The sequence below is a fragment of the Leopardus geoffroyi genome, chromosome C1 (assembly GCF_018350155.1).
Source record: "Leopardus geoffroyi isolate Oge1 chromosome C1, O.geoffroyi_Oge1_pat1.0, whole genome shotgun sequence".
Lineage (NCBI taxonomy): Eukaryota > Metazoa > Chordata > Mammalia > Carnivora > Felidae > Leopardus > Leopardus geoffroyi.
This window is the reverse complement of record NC_059328.1, coordinates 8719147-8737164: the sequence shown is the minus strand read 5'-3', so window position 1 is coordinate 8737164 and position 18018 is coordinate 8719147. Positions and strand designations below refer to the sequence as shown.

General features: G+C 51.2%; 1 long non-coding RNA gene and 1 other non-coding gene across 3 annotated transcripts; both read right to left on the bottom strand.

Moving 5' to 3' along the window:
• Positions 1-3543: 3543 nt before the first annotated feature.
• Positions 3544-3659, bottom strand: LOC123600096. The gene has a single exon (XR_006713473.1). It is a non-coding gene; the product is annotated as a U5 spliceosomal RNA (small nuclear RNA).
• A 4877-nt stretch (positions 3660-8536) lies between these two features.
• LOC123599931 lies at positions 8537-16925 on the bottom strand. 2 transcript variants are annotated; one of them, XR_006713361.1, is made up of 4 exons: positions 16113-16925; positions 15686-15981; positions 15219-15311; positions 8537-8911 (listed from the first exon to the last, which is right to left on the bottom strand). It is a non-coding gene; the product is annotated as an uncharacterized LOC123599931 (long non-coding RNA). The 2 variants fall into 2 exon arrangements; XR_006713362.1 differs by having other exon boundaries at positions 15219-15306.
• Positions 16926-18018: the final 1093 nt, after the last annotated feature.

Sequence of the window (18018 nt, the reverse complement as noted above, 5' to 3'; positions counted from 1 at the left end):
TTTCGGCTCAGGTCATGATCTCATGGTTCGTGGGTTCTAGCCCCGCATCGGGCTCTGCACTGACAGTGTGGAGCCTGCTTGGGATTCTCTCTCTCTCTCTCTCTCTCTCTCCTTTCTCTCAGCCCCTCCTCTGCTTACACGCTCTCTTTCTCAAAATAAGTAAACTTTAAAAAAAACCTTTAAAATGATGGCTCATGTTTAGCATACACAAAGTAGGCCAAATGGGAGATAAATAGATAGATGTAAGAGGAGATTTATTATGGGAATCGGGTCACGGAATTATGGAGGCTGGAAGTCCCACGATCTGCCACCTACAGATGGAGACCCAGGAAAGCCGGTGGTATAAGTGGAAATTAGGGCCAAGACCAGGATCCCATGTCCAATGGCAGAAGATGGATGTCCCAGCTCTAAGAAAAAAAGAGCAAACCCGCCCTTCCTCTCCCCTTGTGTTCTATTCAGGCCCCCTCAATGGGTTAGGTGAGGCCCACTCATTTGGAAGGACAATCTACTCAGACCGGGTATTCAAACACTAACCTCTTCCAGAAACACCCTTCCAGGGGGTGGCGGGGTGGCTCAGTTGGTTAAGCATCAGATTTCAGCTCAGGTCGTGATCTCACAGTTCGTGGGTTCGAGCCCCATGTTGGGCTCTGTGCTGCCAGCTCAGAGCCTGGAGCCTGCTTTGGATTCTGTGTCTCCCCCTCTCTCTGCTTCTCCCCCGCTCGCACTCTGTCTCTCAAAAATAAATAAAGGTTAAAAAAAAAAAATATATATATATATAGGAAAAGAAACACCCTTCTAGACACGTGTAAAGAGTAATTTACCAGCTCTTTGACACAAAAATCAATCATCACAGTGACCTGTTAGCTCAGTTGAGTGTTAGTATTTTCATGAACTCATAGATTTAAATATATTTGAGATGCTTTGATCCTTTGAATGTATTAATCTTCTTGGTGGGCCATTGATATCACCTTGGGCTTTTGGGAACCTCTGCGAGGGCGTAGGTTTCCTGGCTCCTGCCTGGAATCTCTATTTCTCCAAGGAGCCCGCTTCCGTTGACCAGGAACTGGCCTTTGGAGACTGTAATCTGGGTGCTTGGGTGCTCATTACACTGGGTGGTTCCTTGCCCAAGGTGAACAACACACACGTTTAAAAGCCCTGCTTTTTTTTTTTTTTTTTTAATTTTTTTTTTCAATGTTTATTTATTTTTGGGACAGAGAGAGACAGAGCATGAACGGGGGAGGGGCAGAGAGAGAGGGAGACACAGAATCGGAAACAGGCTCCAGGCTCTGAGCCATCAGCCCAGAGCCTGACGCGGGGCTCGAACTCCCGGACCGCGAGATCGTGACCTGGCTGAAGTCGGACGCTTAACCGACTGCACCACCCAGGCGCCCCTAAAAGCCCTGCTTTTGATAGAAACCCTGTCCTCGGAGCCCAGGGACAGCACCGGCCACCAGCATTTAATGCTGACTGACCCGAGCTGCCAAGTGAGGAACGGTTTGCTGGGGAGAAAGAAAGGAAAATGACTCTCTTAGGGCTTGAACCTGTCACTGGACCAATGTGGGCCCGCTCCTTGGAGAGCTGTAGACCCAGACTACACTGAGTGGAGTTGCCTGCCTCACAGGGTCACTTTCCTTGTGCAAATAAGGAGACCTCGAGGAATACTTTCCAAAACTGTGAACTCCCTAAACAGGGGTAAGCAGGCTCCTTTTAATAGGGTTTGGGATGAATATTTAGAGGGGGATTTTAATATTATAATGAATCTGAGATACCCAGTAGGCACTTTTTTAGTTTATTTATTTAGAGAGAAAGAGAGAGAGAGAGAGAGAGAGAGAGAGAGAGAGAGAGAGAGAAACCAGCGGGAGAGGGGCAGAGAGCGAGGGGGGACAGGAGCCGAAGCAGGCTCTGTGCTGACAGCAGAGAGCCTGATGCGGGACTCGAACTCCCAAACCTGAGCTGTAGTCGGATGCTTAACCAACTGAGCCGCCCAGGCACCCCTCCCTGTCTGGCACTTTCTGATTCATCTGGACAGGTATGGTTCTCAAATGTTTCTTTTCTTGTTTCAGCAATTTGTGAGTTTCTAAGAGATGAAATGGACAGGCAGAAGGTTCTAGGAGTTTCCTGAGTTCAGGGGGGCAATCCTGAGTCGGGGGTTCAAGGGGTCTCCTTGGTGACAAATGGTGGTACCAGCAGAGCAGGGCTGGACTTAGGGCAATTGCCTCAGGCACTCTGAGCCTGGGTGGGGGTCATCTACACAAAGGGACATCAAAAGGACCCTGGGAGGTGGCTATCCCACAGTCACAAGCAAGGGAGAGCTGGCCACTGGGAGGAGGCTGGGAGGTGGAGAAATGCAAGGAAGGAACTTCGGGATGGTTGGGATGCAACTTTGGGATCTGGGTGCACACACTGCTAGTTTTCTTTCGTAGTATTTATTCACTTTCTCCCTCCATGGGTCTCACATTAGCAGGGCTCATGGCTGCCCAGGGGAAAGACTACATTTCCCAGCCTACCTTGCACCTAGGCGGGATCACAAAGCTAAGTGGTTATTCACTCCTCTTGAGTTTTATCAAATCCATTATAACCATCATTAAAGGTCTTTCTCACTCCAATTTTCCACAAATGATCCGGCTCTAGTTTTAATTACCTCATCAGGAAAAAAACAAAACAAAACAAACCCAACAGCAATACTTTTAAATATGTCATAGAAATAGCAGCCAGGGCACCTGCATGGCTCACTGGGCTAAGCAACCGATTCTTGGTTTCGGCTCAGGTCATGATCTCAGGGTTCAGGAGTTCCAGCCCTGAGTAGGGCTCCGCGATGACAGCGCGGAGCCTGCTTGGGATGCTCTCCCTCCCTCTCGCTCTCTCTGCCCCTCGCCTGCACGCACGCTCTCAAAAAAATAAATAAGCTTAAAAAGGAAAAGAAAAGAAAACGCAGCCAACGTTGCTTCAATTGTTTAAGGTTCTTTTAAAAAGCTTACAGTCAGAAAGGTGCCGGGCCTTGCCTCGAAAGGTGTGTGTCACTACACAGATATGCCCAAGAGTCATCTTAAAAAAAAAAAAAAAAAAAAAAGTTATCTGAAGTCTGGGCCAGATCAGGTTAACCAGATGTTCTTTGTTCAGCAATCTTCTGCGCCCGCCTCCGCGCGCGAGGCCGGAAACAGAGAATAAGTCTCGGTTTGGCGGTTTCCAGCCTGTGAATGTTCAGCGGCCCGCAGACCGGGAAACCTTGCGAGAAGATTCTAGTTTTCCGTAGCTGAGCGCAGCCCTGGCAGGCCCGGCGTGGAGCCGCACGGGAGATCGGAGACTTTTTTCAAGCAGGTGAGCGCCCCGCCCCACCGGGAGCGTCAAAAAAGACGAAAACGTAGAGCAAATAAAGAAAAAACACATTACAAATAACAAAACTTAAAAAAAAAAAAAAAAAACACGGAAACGTACAGAAACAAGCAACCCGGGTGGTTATAGGTCTACTTCCCAAGCGAGACGCGCACGCGTAACGAAAGAAAGCAGCCAAAACAAGTTAATCTATTTTTAAACACTACAAGTAGCCTTGCAAACGCAAGGCCTCAAAAAATTGGTTAAAAACTCAGAATTGTTCCTCTCCACGGAAATCTTTAGTAAAAGGCGAAAGATTTATGCGATCTGAAGAGAAACCAGAGTATGCTCTCGGGCTGCCCGCACACATTCCTCGGGTAACTGTTACCCCGAATTCAGTGATGGTGATTCTCTGCTCGAAAGAGCCAGTGATTTTCGTCGTTCTCCCAGACAATTCTGTGGGAGCGGCCTTATTCTTGGGGAAAAAGAATTCAACCGCAAAAGGAAAATCTCGTCATTTCTAAGTCGGAAATTGCCCGGTGTGCAATGCCTCTTGGGTATGCAAATGAGCCTATGTCGTCACGCCCCGGTTCCCGGAAATGCCTTAAACAGTGTATTCGTTTTCCTGCGGGGACTGAGACTACCACCAGGGGGCAGAGCGGAGGCCAGATTGTCAGGATTTACGCTTTGGTGCAACCGGAAAAAATCTTTTACAAATTTTGACTCCAAGTAAAAATTTCTTTTGTACTTAAGTAAAATAATAAAAATAAAATAAAACTTGAAAATATTTATCTTCATTCATTCAACAACGTTCTTTAAAAAAAATTTTTTTTAATGTTTATTTATATTTGAGAGAGAGAGAGAGAGAGCACAAGCAGCAGAGGGGCAGAGAGAAAGGCAGACAGAATCTGAAGCAGGATCCAGGATCTGAGCTGTTCGCACAGAACCCGACTGGGGCTCAAATTCACGAACCGTGAGATCATGACCTGAGCCGAAGTCGGACGCTTAACCAACTCAGTCACCCAGGCGCCCCTCAACGACAATTTCCTGAGCACCGTGTGAAATCCTGTGCTGGGCTGCAAGGATAGAGAGGTACCCCCGATATTTCATCCTCAGTGAGCCTGTATGTGATGGGGAGGCTAAGTGTGAGTGGTAAGCACTGATAACAGAATGTTCGCTGACATCTAGGCACGCCTAGGGCGGTGAGGGTGTTCTCGGCAGTGCAGAGAGGGTGAGTGACCAGATGGCCTTCAGTGCCAAGATGGGAGCTGGCATTTACCTTGGGGGCAATGGCGAGGCACCCAAGAGTGTTACAAGAGACCAACGCGATCAGATGAATGATTTAAGGCAGTAGTTCCTTCCACGTGATCCCCAGACCGGCATGTCAGTATCACCTGGGTACCTGCCAGAGACCCAAACTCTTGGGTCCCTCCCTAGACCTACTGGATCTCAAACCCTGGGGGTGGGGCCCTGCAGGCCAGGATGGCACAAGTCCCCCAGGTGACTGTGATGCAGGTGAGGCAGAGAACCACTGTGGGACAACCATTCTGGCTAATGTGGCAACTATAGAGACAAGGAGTCTGGGGCAGGTGAATTAGGAAGCTGAGCATTAAAGCCAGAGAAGACTTCCAGGTGGCCGGCATGGGGGTGTGGAGGGAGGAAGGCCTGGGAAAGAGGAAAATGAGGAGAGGGAAGAAGTCTAGGTGGGTCCTTGGGGGGGGGGGGTGGCATAAAGGAGGGGTGGATGCTGCAGGAACGTGTGAAGGGGATTAGGATGTCCCCAGGAAGCCACAGGAAAACCAGGAGCTGGGGCTGCACAGAAGTCGAGGGCAGCTATGGTAAGCGTCCACCAGAGGTCAAGTAAGGCAGGGACTGCAAGTGGGTGTCATGGTGGGGAGGTCGGTGGCCTTGGACAGATGAATTTTTTTTCTTTCCTTTTTTTTTAAAATTTATTTATTTTGAGAGAGAGAGAGAGAAAGCAAGCGTGGTAGGGGCAGAGAGAGAGGGGAGAGAGCGAATTCCAAGCAGGCTCTGCACGGTCAGCACAGAGCCCGATGTGGGGCTTGAACTCTCAAACCGCGAGAACATGACCCGAGCCGAAATCCAGAGTCGGACGCTTAACCGACTGAACTACCCAGGCGCTCCTGGACAGAGGCATTTCTAAGGAGTGGGGGTGCAGGAAGCTCCCAGCGGCAGGGAGGGTGATGGTGAGGGAGGGAGGGGGCCGGGTGCAGGGGGCGCTCCGTAGGGACCGCTGGGAGGGGGTGAGGTGGAAACAGGTGTTGCAGTGCCTTTAAACGTTCTCCCTGTGCCGCCTCCAAGGTCCCCTTCCTGACTCTCACTCTGACACTGACCACGCCGGGGATCTCACTGAGCCAGCAGAAGCCCCCGCCTTCCCTCCTCCAGATCTACCAGCCTGCCCGTCCCTGCCCCTTCTTCCGCCCACTCCCCACCAACGCTGACCCTCCGCTTGGGCTTCCAGCCTCACCCCTGCCTGTCTCCCCCGCCTGCCGGCAGATACTGCGGGCTTCCTTATTTCCCAACACGAAAGAGGGAGGGGAGGTAGGAGCCAGAAAAGCGCCCCAGACCCCATCTCCCTTTCCTCTTGTGGAATACAAGAATCGAACACAACAAAGGGAGGAAAATCTTTACTCTCAGGAAAAAAAAAAGACTGTCAGAAATCACCTTATTAAAACCAACTTAATTCACCTCGCGCCTACGAGGATGGCGATAATAATAATAAAGGAGAATGATGAGGGTGGGTAAGGATGTGGAGAAGCTGGAACCCTGCACACTGTTGGGGGGAATGTGAAAGGTGATGTGCGAAAACTTGGTGGTTCCTCAAAAAGTTAAATGCAGGATGATCTTATGACCCAGCAATTGCTCTCTGTTTCTTTTACTTTTGGGGAGAGAGACAGAGCATGAGCGGGGGGAGGGGCAGAGAGAGGGAGACACAGAATCCGAAGCAGGCGCCAGGCTCTGAGCTGTCAGCACAGAGCCCGACGCGGGGCTCGAACTCACGAACCAGGAGATCGTGACCTGAACCAAAGTCTCGGATGCTCAACTGAGTGAGCGCCCCTATCACAACAATAATTAAAAAAAAAAACACTTTTGGGGAGACTGGGTGGCTCAGTTGGTTGGGCGTCTGACTTCAGCTCAGGTCATGATCTCAGGGTTCGTGAGTTCGAGCCCTGCGTCGGGCTCTGCGCTGCCAGCTCGGAGCCTGGAGCTGCTTCCGATTCTGTATCTCCCTCTCTCTCTCTGCCCCTCTCCCCGCGAAATAAGTAAACTTAAAGCAATGCTTATATTTTAATCCTTCTGCAACTTGCCTTTTTCATGCAGCATCAGGTTTTCAAGATCGATTCGTGCTGCTCTCTGTAGATTCAGTTCTAGTTCATGCCTTTTCTCTGCTGTATGTGTGAGTCCAGCATAGTGCCCAGATCAAGCAGGGCAAACAGGTCAAGGCAGGCGGTTGGCGCTCTCGGTTACACCTTCCCATCCCTGTGCCCTGATTTCAGGTCTAGCGTGAGCCGCGGAGGGGGTGTGGGAGGCTCAGTGATGATGCTCACGAACTCCAGGTTCTAATCCCTGGAACCTGTGTCACCTGTTATGTTACAAATAAAGCTCCTGGTTATTTTACCGTCAAAATGGGTTGATTAGGGAATAGCAGAGAATTGCAATCTGGGATGAGCACCACTCGGGGTGGGGGCGGGGAGGGGGCGCGAAGGCCTGGGGCACAGGTGGGGAACGTGGGCAGGCGGCCTTCCGGACAGCACGAGGGACACCCCCCGGGGTGCTCTGAGCCCTGCAGCCCTTTGCTTGGACCTAAGGCAGCCCCGTGCCAGGTCTCTGCTCCTGTGGCGCAGCTCCTGCCCCCCCTCCCCGAGGCTCCCCACCTGCCCTGCCGCCCCGGGGCCATCCTTCTCGTCCCACCCTGCTTGCCGCAGCCCTTCGATTTCCGCAGCAGAATAAATCACTTTGCCCTGTGTCGTGTGCCCTTGGGCGGCTTAGTTCTCTTCTCGGAGTCTCAGTCTTCTCTCCTCTGGGATACAAATGCCTGTTTCACAGGTCTCGTGTCGGGATTACAGGAGAAAAGTCATCCAAAGCGCCCAGCAGAGTCCCTCACATATAGTCGGCCCTCAGTATATGGCAGGTGTGACTGCAGTTCCTGGGAAGCTTTCTCTGACTTCATCTGCCCACTTTCACCCTGAGGACCTCTGCTCAGTCCTCCCCCACCCAACTTGCTCTCAAACTCGCCACCCAGCTTCGTGGCCCTGTCACCCCCGCCTGGAGAGACAGGCCTCAAACACAAGCAGGCAGCCCCCATTGGCCTTCTCACCTACTCTACCTGCTGTCATCCACACTGCCACAACTGCCAGAAAAATACCTCCCGAACCCACTTGACCCTCCAGGGCTTCTGCATGAACACCCAGCAAAGCCCAGCCCTGTGGTTCACCTACCGCTCCTCACCACCTGCTCCTGTATGACACTCTCTGCTCCTCTCCAGACCAGCCTGCTGCTCCTGGGGCCTGTCTGTTCCCTTCTGCTCTCCCTTCCCAGGATGTCCAGCCCTTGCCTCTCTCCTCTTCCCCTGAGGCCCGGCTCACCTGCCTCCTCCTCCAGGAAGCCATCCTTGGCACTCCAACCGAGGGGTTCTTTTTCATGACCCATGGTCAGCACGGAGCACCTGCTTCCTGGCGTTCGTGGGATTGTCCTGCTGCGTCCCGTCTCCCCAGGGAGGGCGACAGAGGTCATGTCTTTTTCATCTTGGATCTCGGGAACCGAGCGTGTGCCCCACACGGGGAAGGAACTCAGGAGCCGTGGCTGCAGCTGACATCCCAGGCCTTGTTCTGCACCCCGAGATGGGGCACCCTTGGCAGAGGTCCAAGGTCTCTATCCTCTGGGTCAGTCTTATCCCAGAGCCCTCCCCTCCTTTCGTGGCTTCCTCGTTGGAAAAGCTCTGAGAGGCTCGGCCCCGACCTCCCACTCCTCTCCCCCCTTGTCCCTTCTCTCAGGAAGCAGACAGATACTTCTCTGAGAAGTTGCTTTTAGCCCAACTGTCCCCAAGAAAGGGGCAGAGAGTGGGGAAGGGGGGAAGCCCCTTTTGACATTAGACGGGGAGGGACATGTCATTACAAAGCCTACGCTAACCCTGGGCCATGGGGAGGAGGGGGGGGGCATCGTGATTTTACCAAATAGTAACAGAAACTCAGCTCAATCTGGCTAAAGCACCAAAGGGGTTGTATTGGCTCATGCTACTGAAAAGCGTTAGGCAGGTTCAGGCATGGCTGGATCCAGGGGCTCGTGCTGTCCTGAGGATGTTGCACTTCCATCTGTCGGACAAGCTTCCATGGTGAGGCCTTCCGGTATATGTGGCTCATGCCGGGAGGGCAGAGAATGGCTTCCCGAGAGCTTTTGATCCCATGTCATCCTCGTGGAAAGAGGGTGCCTCTTCCCTCTCTCTTCCCCCATAGTCGCAGCAAAAGTTCCATGTCTGCGGCCTAACCTGGATCTCACGTCCTCTCTGGAAGGAAGCTGTTAGAGTGGGTAGCACCACCCTAACCGTAGAGACAGAGGTGGGCGTGGAGGGGTGGGTTTCCTGGAAGGGAGAGGAAAGCATGGTTATCAAAATCGATGGTGGGCAAGAAGAATGTGCCGGTGAAGTCTCCCAATGTGTAGAATGAAGGGGTTGGGCTTGATGGTCTGTGGGTCGCTGTCCACTTCAGGTCACTTCTGTAATTACTTTATTTGCACGTGCCCCAGGAATCCTGACCTCAGGTACGAAGACGCTCATTTGAGTTTGCTCTCTTGCTCCCTTGTGCCAAGTGAGCGTTACAAACAGCCCAGGTATGATTCTACTGCAGGGCGTCTCTACTGCTGTGGTGCATGAAGACCACTGGGTGGCGGGGGTGGGGGTGGGGGGTGGGGTGGGGAGCCTCTGGCGGGTGTGCACATGCTGACCGGGTAATTCCTGGGTTGGGCCGGGATGCTGCATTTCTATCATGCTGGCCCACGGACCACATTTTGAGCAGGGGCGTAGCAGCGGGACCATCCAGACTGCTTCCTTTCCTCCTGCCCAGCCCTGCCATGTGTGATTCTGTTCCTCCATCCAGACGCCCACCCTGCCTGCCCTCTGGAGAGACCCTCAGCTTGTCATGCTAGAGGAGATGCTTTTAAAAATTTTTATTAAACGTCAACTGTTTAAAACAAAAGTAATAATTTGTACTTGGGAGTTTATAACCTAGAAGTGAAATATACAATATTAATAGCACAGAGAAGGAGTTTAAATGGAATTATGCTCTTTTAAAGTATTTACCTTTTACTTGAAGTGGTAAAATATTGATTCTAGGTACACTCTGGGAAGTTAATAATGCATAGCATAATCCTTAGAGCAAGATAAAAAGGTATAGCTAAAAAACTAATAAGAAATATCAAGGGGCGCCTGGGTGGCGCAGTCGGTTGGGCGTCCGACTTCAGCCAGGTCACGATCTCGCCGCCCGTGAGTTCGAGCCCCGCGTCGGGCTCTGGGCTGATGGCTCAGAGCCTGGAGCCTGTTTCCGATTCTGTGTCTCCCTCTCTCTCTCTGCCCCTCCCCCGTTCGTGCTCTGTCTCTCTCTGTCCCAAAAAGAAATAAACGTTGAAAAAAAAATTAAAAAAAAAAAAGAAAAAAAAAGAAATATCAAATTATTCGATTAGCCCCAAAGAATTCAGGAAAAGAACAACAAAGAAGAGAGGATAAATAGAAAACACGTAACAAGATGATGGACTTAAACCCAATGGTATAAGTAATTACATTACATTAAATATAAATGAATAAAATCTTCCAGTTAAAGGCCAGAGGGTATCCAATAGTAGGACTCAACCATATGATGCCACAAAAGAAATACACTCGAACCATAAAGACACAAAGAGTTTGAAGCTACAAGGACGGAAAATTATGCATTAGTAGACCTTACAAGTCTTGTATAGTTGTATTAATATCAAACGATGTAGATGTTAAGACCAGGAATATTGCCGGAGATGAATAAGGACATTCCTTATTATCCTTATGGAAGGACACTAGCCTCATGGACACTAGCCTTTTCCTTATGGAAAGCCACTGGGTGGCTCAGTCGGTTGAGCGTCCGACTTCGGCTCAGGTCATGGTCTCACAGTCTGTGAGTTTGAGCCCCGCGTCCGGCTCTGTGTTGACAGCTCAGAGCCTGGAACCTGCTTCAAATTCTGTGTCTTCCTCTCTCTCTGCCCCTCCCCTGCTCATGCTCTGTCTCTCTCTCTCTCAAAAATAATGAATAAACATTTAGAAAAGTTTTTTAAATAAAAAAAGAAAGAGATGCAATGAGGCACAGTGTGACAGAATCAATTGGAGAACACTAAAGTCTTTCAGGGCGTGTTGTCTGACCACAAGAGAACTAAATGAGAAATCGAAAACCGGAAGTTATCTAGGGAAGCCTTAAATAGTTGATCGTTAAACAACACCCTTCCAAATTAATCCATGGCCCAAGGAGAAATCAAAAGGGAAATTAGGAGCTATTTTAAACTCAGTGATAATAAAACAGACACATAAAAAATTGTGGGAAGCGGCTAATGTCCTTAGAAGGGAGCTCATAGCTTCAAGTGAAAGATTTAAAAATAAAAATCTTAAGTTTCCATTTTATGAAGCTGGAAGAGGAGGAACAAATTAACCCCAAAGTAGGGATTAAGATGGGTCATAAATCTAAACATAAAAGCTACGTCATAAAGCTTCTGGAAGAAAACATAGGAGAATATCTTCATGACCGTGGGGCAGGTGAAATTTACTTAGAGCGAATGGCAAAAAGCGTCGCGTATAAAAATAAGTAGATAATTTGTATTCCACTAACAGTAAACATTTCTGCTCATTAAGGCAGTGAGAGTGGAAAAGCAAGCCACAGACTAGGAGATAACATTCCCCATCCATTCATCTAACAAAGGACTTGTATGCAGAGTATATAAGGAAATCCTACAAATCCGCTAGTAAAAACAGAACCTAGTAAAAACTGGGCAGAAGATCTGAATGGACGCTTCCCCCCTGCCCCCCAAAGATGTAGGAAGGCCCAATAAGCACGTAAGAGGTACTCAACATCATTTCTTATTAGGAGGATAGAAATTAAAACCACAATGAAATGCTACATTACACCCTCCGGATTAGCTAGAATCACAAACACTTCTCTGAATGTTGGTAAGGACATACGGTGTTGGCTAAAACAAAGCTATGTGCACTCAAGCTTAGAATAACTTCCAGTGGGGCGCCTGGGTGGCGCAGTTAAACGTCCGACTTCAGCCAGGTCACGATCTCGCGGTCCGTGAGTTCGAGCCCCGCGTCGGGCTCTGGGCTGATGGCTCGGAGCCTGGAGCCTGTTTCCGATTCTGTGTCTCCCTCTCTCTCTGCCCCTCCCCCGTTCATGCTCTGTCTCTCTCTGTCCCAAAAAAATAAATAAACGTTGAAAAAAAAAAATTAAAAAAAAAAAAAAAAAAGAATAACTTCCAGTAATTGAAACAGTGTGGTATTAGTGCAAGGGCAGACAGAGACAAATGGAACAAAATAGTCCAGAAATAGAGCCACGTGTATACAGTCACGTGATGTAAAACAACCACACCCATATTAGACAGCTAATGTATTCATTAGGAAATCGTGCTGTATCTGAGCGCCTGGGTGGCTCAGTCACGTACGCGTCCGACTCTTGGTTTTGGCTCAGGTCATGACCTCACGGTTTGTGAGACGGAGCCCAGTGTTGGCGTCTGCACCGACAGAGCGATGCCTGCTTGGGATTCTCTCTCTCTCTCTCTCTCTCTTTCTCTCTCTCTCTCTCTCCCCGCCCTTCCCTCACTCACGCTCTCTCTCTCTCTCAAAATAAACAAATACACATTAAAAATTTATTTCAAAACATGGTGCTCTAGCAACCGAGTTTCAAAATGGAGACACCTTTCTTATATCACACACACAGACCGGTTCCTAAATGTGAAGGGTAGAACAATCCACGTTCTAAAAGGTAAACTAGGAGAGCATTTCATGACCTTGAAAGATTTCCTAAAGTCTAAAAACACTTTTCCACGAAGGAAAAGACTAATCAACTGGACTATATTAAAACGAAGCTCTGATAAGACTCCATGAAGAGAGTGAAAAAGGTAAGGTCACCAAGGGGAAAAAGATATTTGCAATATGTATCTGGGACAATGGATTTCTATCCAGAATATATGAAGAACTCTTACCAATCGGTAAGAAAATGACAGACAATGTACTAGAAGACCGGGAAAAATTTGTATAGGTCCTTCACTGAAGAGCATATTCAAATGGCCAGTAAGCATATGAAAAGTGCTCAGCATTATTTGCCATTGCAAATTAAAACGACAGTGAAATATCATTATGCACTTACCAGAACGGATACAATGTTGAAAAGCTGACAATACCAAGTATTGATGAGCATGTGGAGGGACATATACTGCCGGGAGAGAGTCAGTTGGTAAAATCATTTTGAAAAACTATACGGAAGTGGCTGCTGAAGCCGAACGGGCACATACCCCATGATCCAGTATTTCTACTCATAGGTGCGTAACCAAACACTGTGTGTGTGTGTGTGTGTGTGTGTGTATGTGTGTGTATAAGCCACCGAAAGACACGGGCAGGAATGTCCATAGCAGAATTACTGTGAGCTTCCCGAAGACAACTGCTACGTTTATGGCAGGAGGAATACCCACACCTGTTTATAAGGTCAAGTACAGGAGTTAATCCCCTGAGAGGGAGCATGGCCCCCTCCCTGCCCTCCATCCTGTTCCACCCCCCTCCCCACCTACCGTGGTCAGGAAGCACTTGCTCTGGGGAAACAGCAGACGCTGCTATTGTATCTCCAGCAGGTGGCGCTGAAGGCTCTCTTTTCCCTTCAGTGACACCGCCAGCTCTATCCTGGATCTGGGAAGGGGTGGATGGGTCAGATGGGGAAGACCCGCGCTGTGGCTCAGCCAGAGGCCAGGCTGGGCTCTTCCCCACCCCTTACCTCAGGCGAGCAGGTGAGGCAGGGGAACTCTTATAGGAGATCTTTGTCTTTGCGTGGGTGTTCCTAGGCAGTGCAGGAGGGCCTGTCCCCCTTCTGGCCTGGGATCAGCCGCACAGGGGTCAAAGCCAACCTCATTCTGTCTCCCCTGAGAGTCATGCTTGGTGCATTGGAAAGGGCATAGAACTTGCAGTAACTCAGACCTCCGTTCAAATCCCAGCTCTGCCTGTGAGAGGGCTGTGTGACCTTGGGCAAGTTGCTTCATTTCTCTGAACCTCAGTTTTACTCATCAGTAAAATGGAGCAATAATGCCTAATGCTCAGGTTAGCGTCAGGATTAAACGGGTCAGCATGTAAGAGCACCAAATTGTAATAGGTGGTCAGTGGGGGTTGGTTACCTCCCCATTCACAGGCCTGGGGTTGGTGGCCTGTCAGTGGTCAGACCCCCGCATGCAGCTGTTTCTTACTCTACACTGTTCCCTGAGTAAGGATAGAATTGGGATCCTGGTAAGACAGAACTGAGGGGTGGGACAAAAAGAGTCCCAGAGACTGCTTTCTCAAGTGCACTTATAGTCACAGTAATATAGGCATCATCCTGATTTTCCGATAATTCTTGTTTCTTTTACAACAGGGCTGGAGGGGGGCGCCTGGGTGGCTCAGTCGATTACATGTCTGACTTCGGCTCAGGTCATGGTCTCACGGTTCGTGAGTTCGAGTCCCCTGTCAGGCTCTGTGATGACAGCTCAGAGCCCGGAACCTGCTTCAGATTATGTGTCTCCCTCTCTCTCTGCCCCTCCCCCACTTGTGCTCTGTCTGTCTCTCTCTCTCTCTCTCTCTCTCAAGAATAAATAAAAAAACACTGAACAAATTAAAAAAAAATAGGGCTGGAGGGAAAATTCTACTTCAACAATAGCAGCTTTTCTAGAAAAAGCCTGGCAAGACAAACATCATACTGTCTATATGTGATGTTAAAACATATCAGAGGTCAGGGCTTTAAGAAACCCAATAGAACCGAGTCCTGTGGGTGGGGGATTTTGGTTTTGTTTTCTCGGAAAGGCCAGGACTGGGCCCCACTGACAAACTGGTGGGTGCTCGGCTGTATGTGAGCGAAGGGTGGGGGGCAGCAGGGGCAGGGTAGCTGCCAAACAGGTGTTTCCACAGTGCGTTTGTGCCCGGGGTGTCCCGAGACTGGAGCCACCTGTGGCTTCTCTTGGGTCTCCTTTAGGGCACCAGGAATGCCGGCTGCTTTCCAGTAAGGCGGGGTCTGCAGCAAATCAGTTCATCCCTGCCCTGAGGACGGATGAATCCAATGGGAGGCATCTCTGCTGCCCTTCCCCCACGGGGGATCTCAGGGCTTTGGAGCCCCAAGAGGCAGGCAAGCCCTGGTGATGTGAGGACGCTTTGGGGGGTGAGCGGCCAGGGTGGGGGGTAAAACAGGAAGCCTACAGATGGGGAGGTGGCCTCGGAGGTGGGGCGGGTCTCAGCCTGGAGCTCCTGGGATTGACGTTGGCATCTGTCCATCACTGACGCCTGTCCGTCACCTGACTCTTCTTTTCTGCATTCCACCAGCCATGCCAAGGAGGGTGGGGCCACCTTCCTAACGACAAATCTCTTTGAGTCACCGGCCTCATCAGCACCTCCGCAGCCTTAGCTCCACCCTGAGCTTTTCTCAGGTGCTGAGAGCTGGGAGCCGGGAGTTCAGGTAACAGGGTAGGGTCAGCTCGCCCGGTGCAGAAATGCAGACTGTGGCTCCCTCTCCTGCAGGCAGCCCCACCCCTCCCCTCACCACACAGCCTTGACCTATCCAAGCAGAAAGAGCACCCCTTTGGAATCAGAGAGATCCGAGTTTAAATCCGTGCTCTCCCACTGCTGTGTGACGCTTGCAAAGCGCTTCACTCACCCGGGCCTTGGTTTTCCCAATCTGTCAAATGGACACGGTGGGCCTGCCCAGTCTGCTCACAGGGTCGGGGTGACAGTTATACAAGACACTGGGCTTTGTAAACAAACAAACAAAAAAAAGCATAAGCTCACAGCAAATGCTGCCCCCTCCCCGCTCCCCGGCCCTCCCCATGGCTGGATACCACCCACATACACGTCTTGTTAGAAACTCAGCAGTCAGGAAAGATCTTAAAATTTTTGGCCAAGATTGAAAAATCAGATTTTTACAGAAGATTTTGAATTTTCCACGGCATCTGACAATACAAGGGCAATCCCCCAAAAGATTCTCCAGGGTTAGGGTTAGGCTGGCCTCCGCAATCCCTGCTGTGTCCCCGGCACTGAGGTCACAGGTCAAGTACTATTTGTCACCCGGCTTGCTTTGGTCCACCTGCCCTTTTGCTAGGTGTTTGTAGCAACTGCGTTATTTACATGGGAAGTGCAGGGTTATCATCCGTCCCTCTGGTCATTTCAAGGCGTGGCACCACTTCTGGCTGAGTAACAGCCCCCCTTCTCCTCCTGGCGGGCGTGGCCATCTGCCTGGCACTGGGCACTGACTGTGGAGGGGACAGCATTTAGGAACGTTGCTGGTCTCCGGCTCCTTTCGGAAGAGTGGCTGGCTCTTGGGGCGCCTGGGTGGCTCGGCGGGTTGCCCAACTCTTAATTTCTGCTCAGGTCACGATCCCGGGGTTGTCAGGAGCCCGGGGTTGTCAGGTCAGGCTCCGTGGCTAAGTGTGAAGTCTGCTTAAGATGTTGTCTCTCTCTCCTTCTGCCCCTCTCCCATCCCCTCCCCTCCAAAAAACAAACAAACAAACAAACAAACAAACAATGGCTCTTTATCTTATCTACTTTTACCTACATTGTCTTTTCTCGTCCTGACAGTCAAAGGTTGCTTGGATGAATGTAGACAATCTGGGGGTTTGAAGGAGCTTCCCGAGGCCCTGATGTGCTCCGCTCTGGCTGGGTAGTTTGCTGTGTGACCTCAGGCAAGCGGGACGACCCCTCTGGCCTGCTCGCCTGGGATGCCTAGAAGGATCTGAGTACCCGGGACACGGGCTGGGACAAAGGTGGTGCAGAAAGGGGGGTGGTGAGGATCCAGGGAGGGTGTCTGTGTGGTGACACCGGTAAAGCAAAGCCGGGGATCAGATCTCCTGAGTTCAAATCCCATTCCGCCCCTTGGCGGCCCCACAGTCTTGGGGACACCACCAGCGTCCGCCTCACAGGGTGGCTGAGAAGGTAAATGAAATAAATCATGCACGAGAAGCCCTTGGCACCATAATAAGTGCTCAGAAAATAATAGCAATAATTGTCAGCACTACAAGAATGGCAGAACCTGCAAAAAGGAAAATAGAGGCTTCCCTGGGTCGAGGGGTCAGCCGACCCATACTTCCTACGGGTAGAGGCTGGGCGGGGTTATTCAGGTTCGATTTCCAGGAGGGTGGGGACCTGAGTTTGGGTCACACCTGAGCCACGGCAGACAGACGGGGAGGGGGCAGGCGTGAGTTCTGGCTGCTGGGGCATCCCTGGCCCGGTGGGCCCAGTGAGCCACCCTCTCCAGAGGCCAGTGCTCTGGGTCAGGTCACATGGAACACGCGGCAGGGACACGGGTTCCTCTAACAAAACCCATACAAGGCTTTGGGCCTGAGCTTACCAACCCGGACCGCAGGGATGCAGGGGGTTCACCTTCTCCAAGGAAGGGGCAGGGACAAGAGGGAAAACAGGGAGCTATTTTGAGAAGGTGTCGAAGGCCGGGACACTAAAATTAGACCCTTGGTTCCTAAAAAGACATTGGCGCCAACCAAGACCTTGGAGAGGGGCTCTTCAGCGTGGAATGTGACCCCAGGAAGCGCTCCTGCGGGCCTGGGCAGTGAGGTCAGCCTGCAGGACCAATGGGGCCGCCCAATGGCTAGTGGTCACGGGCACCTCTCCCCCCCAGCGGCCCCGCCTGCAAAATTCTGGAGCTGGTTCCAACCGCTTCCTGTCCGCGCCCAGCGAGCACGAGGGCGAGGGGGCAGAGCCGCCCGTCCCCGGGGCTGTCTGACCTTCCCAGCCGTGTTTTTCCTTTTTTGACTGTCCCCTTGTCTCCCCTGCTTTCTGTTCCATGCTGGGGGAGGGGGTGCTCAGGTGAACAGCCATCTTGGGGCCTGGGGCTCCAGAGGCCTGGCTGGGAGTGTGCAAATGCTCTACCCCTGAGCTATACCCACTGCCTAGCTGGGAGTGTGAGCCAGAGGGGCCTGGGATTCTGTCCGCTTGGGCCCAGGCCTCTGCTCCGGCCCCCAGGATCAGGGAAGCCCCCATACCCCTCCCCTGTCTCCTCCTTCAGTCTGTACACCTCACCCCTGCCCTCAGGGATACGGCTGCCTCTCAAGAATCTGTCGAAGTCCTATGAAGCCACTTCCTGGAATGATGTACCAGGAGCCCTCAGTCCCCCGGCTCTGAGACGACCCCTCTCTCCCTCCCCCGTGCCCTGGCCTGAGGCCCAAGACTGTCATTTGACTTTCCTCTCACCCCAAGTTGTTTTCCACGGCGGGGAGGGTGGCACCTTGGGTCCTGTCACCACACACGTGAATTCCTTTAACTCCTGCCGGGGGCTCTGAGGATACAATCTCGAAAGCCCCACGAGGTCCAGCCTGCCCCCTCTCTCCCCACAGCCCAGCTCCATGGCGGTCTCTTCCATTGCCCAACACACTGAGTCCGTCTGATGGAGCCCGCCCCCCTGCTGTCCCCCTCCTGTCCCCCTTGTCCAGATAAGCCCCACTCCCTCA